The sequence below is a fragment of the Xyrauchen texanus genome, chromosome 10, assembly GCF_025860055.1.
Source record: "Xyrauchen texanus isolate HMW12.3.18 chromosome 10, RBS_HiC_50CHRs, whole genome shotgun sequence".
Classification (NCBI taxonomy): Eukaryota; Metazoa; Chordata; class Actinopteri; order Cypriniformes; family Catostomidae; genus Xyrauchen; species Xyrauchen texanus.
The window spans coordinates 19,698,350-19,707,630 of NC_068285.1; positions in this window are offsets into that span (position 1 = coordinate 19,698,350).

Genomic DNA, 9,281 nt, shown 5'->3' on the forward strand with positions numbered 1-9,281 from the left:
CAAAGGATGAAGCCAAGAGTTAGTACTATAAGTATGGAGAAAAAAGTGATAGGGAATAAATTATATATTATATTCTGATGACCTTGTCTCAAGTCTGGATGTTTGTTTTAAATCCACACCGGGTCCGTGTGTGTGTGGTATGCGCGGAGTAATATGGCAGATGCAGGAAGGGCGAGGTGCGTCCATTAGGTTGGAATGTGGGTGTTTTGAATGGGATGTCGGGAGCAGCTAAAATATAAGGTAACGTTTGTATTAGGGATTCAAGAAACACTGCTTCTGCTGCAGAACCATATCCAGAATAAATCGTCCCTAAGTTACACAGTTTTATAGCTAAATTACTTCAGCTGTCTACCTTTTATAATTTGTTGAGTCGTTATCTGCCAAGTTTATAAATTTATGTCACTTATCACTGTTATATTTTTGCTCCGGAAACCTACTTCCTTTAGTTCTAGCAGGATATTTTTGTGATGTTCAGACCATTTGTAACTGTTCATGGTTCTATTTAATTGGAATAATTAAATTAAAAAATATATATATATGTTTTTTAGTTCAACAAAAATTAAGCAACAAATTGTCACAAAATAATGATTACGTTTTTCCCTCTACACTGGTGAAAAATAAAACTAGCAAATTGCAATTTAACTTTAAATAATAACGTGAATTAGCCTACTGTTTACTAATATATACAAAGACATTCAACTTTAAATCAGACACAGAAAACAGTACAAATGAATAAATCAAAGAAAACACAAACGTTGTAAATTTGTTTTATTTATTTTATTTTAACAATCAGAAATAAATATTCAGTCAAACTCCATCTTAATAAACAAATAAACTGCTTAACTTAACTAACTTAGAGCAGCATAACTTGTGTTATTATTACATTGTTATTATTATTACTGACACAGAGAGCATAATATTACTACCTACATCCTTTAATTTCAATGGTGAGCAAATGGAAATGGCATTGGCTAATTACTTAAAGCTAATTTGGCTTCCCAAATGAGTGTTTTTAACAGCCTGAGTGTGTTTTCATTTCACCTTCAGATGGTAAATTTCTGTACATATTTTGGGGAGTGGCTACACTAAGTGCTTCTGAATAGTGGGAGTGTCCTAAACAATTTAATGTGCTTTATGCCTTTCATCAGCCCAACCCCCCATGACCTGGTCCCAACACAGACATGATCTCTTATCTCTTCCAGTACATTTGGGGCTTTTGACCTTAATTAAAAACAACAAAAAATAGCACTGAAAATAAATTATTGAAATGAGCATTAAATGAAGACAGGGTTAATAAATACAGGATTGCAAGAATCATTTCAGTTTAAAAATAAAATCATTACAACCATTTTAAAAAGAAAAATTTACAAATATATATATATAAATAATAATAATAAAGCTATTTGTTTTTATTTCACTGTTTTGACTTGATAAGAGGTGCACCTTACATTCAGTTCATGTTGAGAGCAGCATGACAGGTGTCAGATAGTTAATGAAATTCAAACAGTCAGATTCTAATAACATTCTCCAATAACATTCCCCAATACAGCCTTGGAAAATGTCATTGGCCTATACAGAATCTATTGGACATCAATAACACATGTCTGTCTTTATCCTCAACAGTGTACTACTTCCACAGACTCAAAACAATGTCTTAGAAATGTCTTTGCTTTGTTACATCTTACAATTTTGCCTCTGGCATTTTTAGGGCAATACACAGTTACATTTTGGGTTAAATAATCTTTTTACCCTTTTAGAAATAAACTAAAATTATCACATTTATTCTGGAATTTAAAAAAACCTATGCAACATAATCAACCATTTCATTATGATATATAATTCTAAATCCAAAAATTGTTTCATAAAATGTCAGTACTAAAGGCAGCATTTGTTTTCATTTAGACAATAGATTATAATTTCTGCAAACAGACATAAACCTAAAACATTTATTTTGTAAAACTAATTTGTTTATAATGAAATAACCAATTAGTTTAAAATGGTGTAAATCAATTATTTGTGTACCTCTAAAGAAATAAGATACATTTAAGTATTTAAGAGAAAGGATATACATTTTTAAAATACAATTAAATATTAAAGAAATATATTATTATTTGACATCAGACTGACATTTTGTGTTTCATTCTTATTTGCCTTATTATAAAACAGGTTACAACGCTATACATCAGTGAGAGATTAGTGAGACAGAGGCCTTAGTAATGAGGATTAGCTACCAATGAAGGATTGTAGATGGTCTTCAAAATAGGAGAGAAATTATCCATATGTCATGCTAGTTTCACTTTATATTGCATTTACGTTAAGAACAACAACAAAAATCGAAGGAAGGCTTCACAAATCATCTTCAAACTGTCTCCGAGTATTGGTGTATTTTCACAAAACTGCATTTGTCTTTACATTTTTTGTAGGGATCCCCTTAGCAATCGGAGCACACCTTACACCTAGCAGAAAATCAATCGACTCTCATCTTCTCGACTTAGAGGGTGGAAATGCTGTATGTATGTGTAATTGATCACACGTACAGCATCGGCCACCTTGCAGTGCAGCTTTGAGCATCCTCTGTTTCACTAATCTATAGGTGCCATTGATCCAAACATCACATCAACATTACATTATCTGCACACGTTCACACAATGTAGGGATTTTCATGAGCAAATAAACAGAGTTTAAACTAAAATATCTCTCTCTCTCTCACACACACACACACACACACACACACACACATTTGTTTTGGCTTTTTGTTGCATGTAGCAGAATATTTTCCAACTAAGCAGAGATGATAAAAATTAAATGCACTATGGAGACTTAGCTTTCTTTTGTCACTGATGATTTCAGTTATGTGTTGCTTGACTGCTTCACTATTGTCCTTTCCTGTCTCTTTCTCCTCTGATTTCATTCACTCCTCCTGACCATGCTCCATTATTCTTTTGCTCACCCTTAGCTCTCTAAATGGGTACATACCATAGACTTATATTGTAAAAAACATAAAATAATAATAATAATAAACAGTATTTACTTTATTTAGGAATCGATATTAAAATTGAGGACATCCCTGAATGTTCCCAAAGAGAGGTTTTGTCAGATTTAGCTCACTTTTAGGTACAATTTTGTCGCCAAACCGGAGCTACATCTGCATACGCTCTCACACACACACACACACACACACACACTTGAAAATCTTCATTCACAAACATTAACAAGCTGAAAGACATGATAATGGACTTCTTTTTTTTTTTTTAACTCAAAGGCACTCAAAATAATCACCCCAAATGTTCTATTTTTATAATCAAAGTCTTATGATATATTTTTTCATCACATGCAAACACTGTCAGAATCCATTATCATCACCCAAGTTCACTGTTTTTCATCTTCGGTTTCATAAACACATACTGCATTCCAAAAATACTGCACATCAATTGAACTTTTAACCATGTAATCTGTTGAACTGTGAGTCACACTGTAATGAGCCTGAATATGACTGATCTGTGTACTCCAACCCAAAGCAGGGATGGCAAAACATAAGGCATGAGCAATAATTTTAACCAGAACCAGAATAGCCAAAACAAATTCAAGCAGATTCTTACCCAAAGTCATATGCAACTTCCTCCATGCCTGGATCAGATTCAAAATGAGTTGCCTAACCTAGCTAAAACTAAAACGTTTGAGTATAATCTACAAATGACAGAGGAATGTTCGCTTTCACATGTTCGCGTCCACTTCTGAGTTCATCTTACGTTTCTCCAGAGATTGAAGGGGCATATGTCTCCAGGAGGGGTGGGTTCGTGGGGGTGGCAACCTGAAATTTTAAGCCTGGTTTTCTAAGCTCTTTTTGTTGGGAAAAGACGCCACAATCTGGGCCTCTACTCTCCAGGAGCCATTAGGCATGGTTTGGTGGCCAGCATGAAAAGAGTACAACGACTTAGTCCAAAAGAAAAAACATAGTTTATGCTTTTTGTCAATTATATTTTTTTGTGCTATTCTGAAATGATGCAACCACAGAGTTTTGGTAATGTGTGAGACATGAAGGGGTTTGGGTTGGCATCACAGCTCTTCAAATGAACAGCGTGACGTTTGACCAGAAAATAATAGAGGATTGTCCATAGGAGTCTGTGCAAAAGCCTATACATTAATTCTATTCAGTAGCCTCTTCATTGATTCTGTTTATTGTCACATACACACACACTACATTTACATTTACATTTATTCATTTGGCAGACGCTTTTATCCAAAGCGACTTACAAAAGAGGAAGAACATCAGCGAATCATCTTAGGGAGACAGCTACAAAAAGTGCCATATTACAAAGTTTCACTATCATCAGAATAGTATACAAAACAGATTTAAGTGCAACAAGAAATGTAAATAATTATTATTTTTTTTTTTAGTGACCGGTTAAATGCTTTTGGAAAAGATGTGTTTTTAGCCGTTTTTTGAAGATAGAGAGTGAGTTAGCTTCCCGGATTGAGTTGGGAAGGTCATTCCACCACCGTGATATGATGAAACTGAAAGTCCGGGAAAGTGTTTTGGTGCCTCTTTGTTTTGGTACGACAAGGCGACGTTCCTTAGCCGACCGCAGGCTTCTGGTGGGAACGTAGCTCTGCATAAATGTTTTTAGGTATGCTGGAGCAGACCCAGTGACTGTTTTATATGCCAGCATCAGGGCCTTGAATATAATACGTGCATGAACCGGCAGCCAGTGGAGAGAGACAAAGAGTGGTGTAACATGTGCTCTCTTAGGTTCATTAAAGACCAGACGTGCTGCTGCATTCTGGATCATTTGCAGAGGTCTAATAGCACATGCAGGAAGTCCTGCAAAACTCTATAATATTATAGGCCTCTTACTGTGTGTTTTACCTTGTGTTTTGTGTTACTCTATAAAAAGCCTTTATAATAAAAATAATAATAATTCTTTAATATCACATAAATGCAAATAAATACATCGCTCAGTTCTCTATTTCTGTTACCATTTAAAATATGGTATTTATCAATACAACCCACTTTTATGGCACTATTTGGGATAAACAGCAAGAAACAGAAGAAATGAAAAATTGTGGGGAAGGATTGAACAGAAACCTTACACAGACTTTCAGAGTAATAAAAGATGGGTATATATATATATATATATATATATATATATATATATATATATATATATATATATATATATGTGACACACATTGTAGCATTCGCTGTGTCTGTTTCAACATTTGTGGCTCCAAGGAGGACCAATTTTAAACAGTCTTTCACTGCAAATAGGTTAGAAATAACACACAAGTGGCTTTGTGCAATTTACAGAACTTTTTGTTATCACACCCTGTGGTTTTGTGAAACATATCTTCATACCAGTAAAACTTGTAATTCATTGACATGCTTGTCTGTTTTTGCTCCATGCAATAAGTCATAAACAGTTATGTAGGCAAAAGTAATTAAAATCATACAATAATTAATTTCCAGGAAGAATCTTGGTAAATGAGAGTAAAAAGGACGAGATTGTGAAAGCAATAGATTTTTGAAGACAAAGTTCTTTACATTTCACATCCTCCTCCTCATTCACATCTATTATCATATACATAATCAAGAACATGGAGAATCAAAACTTGGATTAATTGGGGGGAAAATACTGTTAGTAAAAATGTGGGCCAAGTGTGTATTCTGTCATTGAATTGAGAAGGATACAACACATGAAGTCTGCTGCTGAATTTGTTACAATACCGAGTTAATGGGTTTCCTCCCTCTGATCACCATCATTTACACATGATGTATTTGTTCCACTGGGTATGTCATTTGTATGGTTTTCATTCATTGTGTGCATCTAGATATATTCCCTCATCATTTGAGAAATAGGACATCATCCTGTGACAGATGCTGTGCTTTGCATTATTTATAGACTAATAAATGACGGGTGTATTTTTTTATAACTTTTCTTTATGGATAAGGCAAATAAAAACCTAAATATTCCTGAGCTAGGCTGCACAGTAAATTAGTTATACCAAAAATACATAGTATATGAGTCAAGCTGCACAAAGAACATGACATACAAGTAGGACACATACACAGAGAGAGGTTTGTATTACATTTTTATGTGAGTATATGAAGGCATATTCAAAATATAATACTAATCATGAGCTTGCATGGAATGCAAAACAGATTATATTAGGAATTTTCCAATATAGTTTCATTTGAGAATTGATTAAAGACAGCAGAGGGGTAAATAAAGACTGGTAACAAACAAACACAAACTGTCCTCGCTTACACTTATACACATACTATAGATATGCTGTCAGCACAACCTTGACATCAAGAAGTGCCTCTCAGACACCTAATATACACGCATTCACATGTTTCTGTGTACACACAAGAATTCAAAGCCTATATATCTTGCTGGAGCTGATGACCTTCATCTATCGTCAGCCTTGGTGGAACAATGGGTGGAAAATAAGTGAGAATTTATGTTGATACCTTTTCAAATTTCATTCTTCCCAATAATAATATCCCATATAGTTTTAAAATGTCCTTGGATACAACAGCATTTGTGATGGAGGCATCAGTATATATCAAAGGAGACACAACATCCATTTTGCTGTCTGACTTTATAGATGGACATTTAGAAAACACAGGGCAGTTGCACCATACACTAAGTTGACGCATGGATAGTTACCCCTAAAGCAAGACTCTGCATTAAAGAAAATTATTTATTTATTTAATTATTATGATTATTGTTATTATTCAATTAATTAATCTTAGATTATATATTTCAAACTGTTTGCATAACCTGTCAGTGTTGGGTGTAATTTAATGACAAAGTAATTCATTATTGTAATCTAATTACTTTTTAGTAAAAAAAAAATAATGAAGTGCATTACATTTCAGATTCTTGTCGTCAGATTACAGTTGTTTTTAAATTAAGTACTTATAATTACTTTTGTTAGACATATTTCTAAAATATTATTATGTAGAATTATGTTTATATAGAATACATTTTAAACAGGAATTATGTTAATACGTATCTGTTTGCGCTTTGTGATAGCTGAAGGGAGTGCGACCCCTAATGGCGCAATCACATTACCCTTCACATCATGGCAAAATACAGTCATAGGCCTCGTTTCTATATGGAGTTATATAGTGCCACAATTCTGCACGCGCAAAATGATATTTTGAGCGCACAAAATGTTCTGTGCATGCAAGATGGAAATTTGAGTGCTCAAAAAATGTCCTGCACACGTAAGATGACATTGTGAGAATACAAATAGTTATTTTGCAAGCGCAAGATATTTTGTGTGCCATAAAAAGATTTATTGATCACACATGTAATATTCTGCACGTGCAAGATGATATTTTGAGCTCACAAAAAGTTATTTTGCATGTGCTTGAACTCTGTTTTGCAAAGCAATGTATCTTCTTGCAAAGATAAATTGATTTTGAGCAAACAAAAATATTTTTTGCGCTTTAATAAAGTTTACTTGAAAGTGAATTTGATCAGAATTCTTACATTTAGCTTTCTCCTCCTACCCAAATAAATTTTTGCATGCTCAAAAAATCACCATGCGAACGCAGGACATTTTTGGTGCGCTCAAAATATAATTTTGTGTACGCAGAATTGCGGCACAAATATAACTCCATAAGGTTCTACTAATGGAGAAGAAATGTGCACCAAGCCACTCACAATGCTACGGAACAGCCTTCTCCGAGCGCGGCACTCGCGCTATCTCAGCTTCGATCACAACGTGCTAGTGAAATGTACGGTTAATGAGAATCTGTGCCATGGACTTCCGTTGATTTCTAATGGAGAAAAAGTTTGGTGAATTTTGACACGCGAATTGGCCGCCTTGACCAATAGGAAGTTGTTTGGTTTGGAAGTGACTTTGGTGTGGGCGGGCGGTAGGCCTACTTCATACACAGCTACACTGCTTATTCACAATGGATAAAAATATAATTTTAGCTGCAAGTAAACTTAATAACTTCACTCTCCCAGAGTATAAAGTGCAGTATCAAAAAAGAGGCTGCTTGGCCATTATTTTTTTTTTGTGCTGGTTTCACATGTGCTGCACATCCGCCCACTCCATCTTCGGCAGTGGAATTACAAAGGTAACCGTACGTTTCCACTGGCGCTGAAATATGTGTTTTTAATATGCACAGTCCAGATGCACACTAAACTTTCCAAACAGCTTCAAGTGATGTAGATCACAAAGTATGAGTAAAATAATGCATAATGCAAAAATACAAAATTAAACTATATATATATAAACAATTTCTAATTCACTAGAACGTTCATTTGTTGTGGTAATTAGTGGATGATTTAGAGCTGTATAGGCATAATATGGTGTGTGCTTTCATTTCAGATGTCCTCAAATGAGAAAATTGCAGAGGCCCAAGTTGAGATATTTATAAATGTAGAATTTATTAGATGAAAATGTCTTAGAATTTGGATATCCGTGAATTTGTCTTCATTACACTGATTCAGTTTTATTTGGGGTTTGCACTGGTAAAAAAATCTAAACCAATTATAAAAGAAGTGTTTAAAAACAATGTCAACAAGCTTTCAAATGTTTCAGACAAATTCTCTTTTTCACACAGAAATGGGGGACATAAAGTGGAAGATAACGCCATTTCTGAAGATAAAACCCACAGAGTGATTTATTCCTCTGAAATATGAAATTTTGTAAACACATTAAACACTCCAACAATTGGCTTGAAATGTACACTTTGTTTAGTAAATTGGTACAGCAACTAGATCTTAAACAAGAAGACAATAGGTGGTGTTGGTGTGTGTGTGTGAAGTGAAGATCAGAACGGGGAGGGGTGGGAGACTGGACTTTTCAAACCTGCAGTAAAACACAGTTCCTCAGTTCCTGAGTTCCTCAGCCATTAGTTGACTCTCTAAAGAGTGAGGGGAGGTGTCTTGTGCTTGGTGATGCTTTTCAGGCCTTTCCACACAAATGCAGGATCGTTGGCTGAAAACATTTTTTTCTCCAGTTTTTCAGAGTAGCTTCTGATTCCTTAGAATCCCCTCTTCTGTAAGCATCCACTTTGACATGACGATGCTGTTAAGAGTTTTCCTGTAAACCATGGTTTATCATTATGGAATGTTAAAAAATGTCCTAGTAGGGATGGACATGTCCTCACAGAAACTGATATATTATGTCACAATATCTGTGAGCTCGTCCAGGTCTGTGGCTGCAGCCTCAAAAACACCCCAAACAGTGCAGTCAGAGATACATTCAAATGTATCATTTTAAATGTTAGGCCTACATCTCACATGCAAACAAAG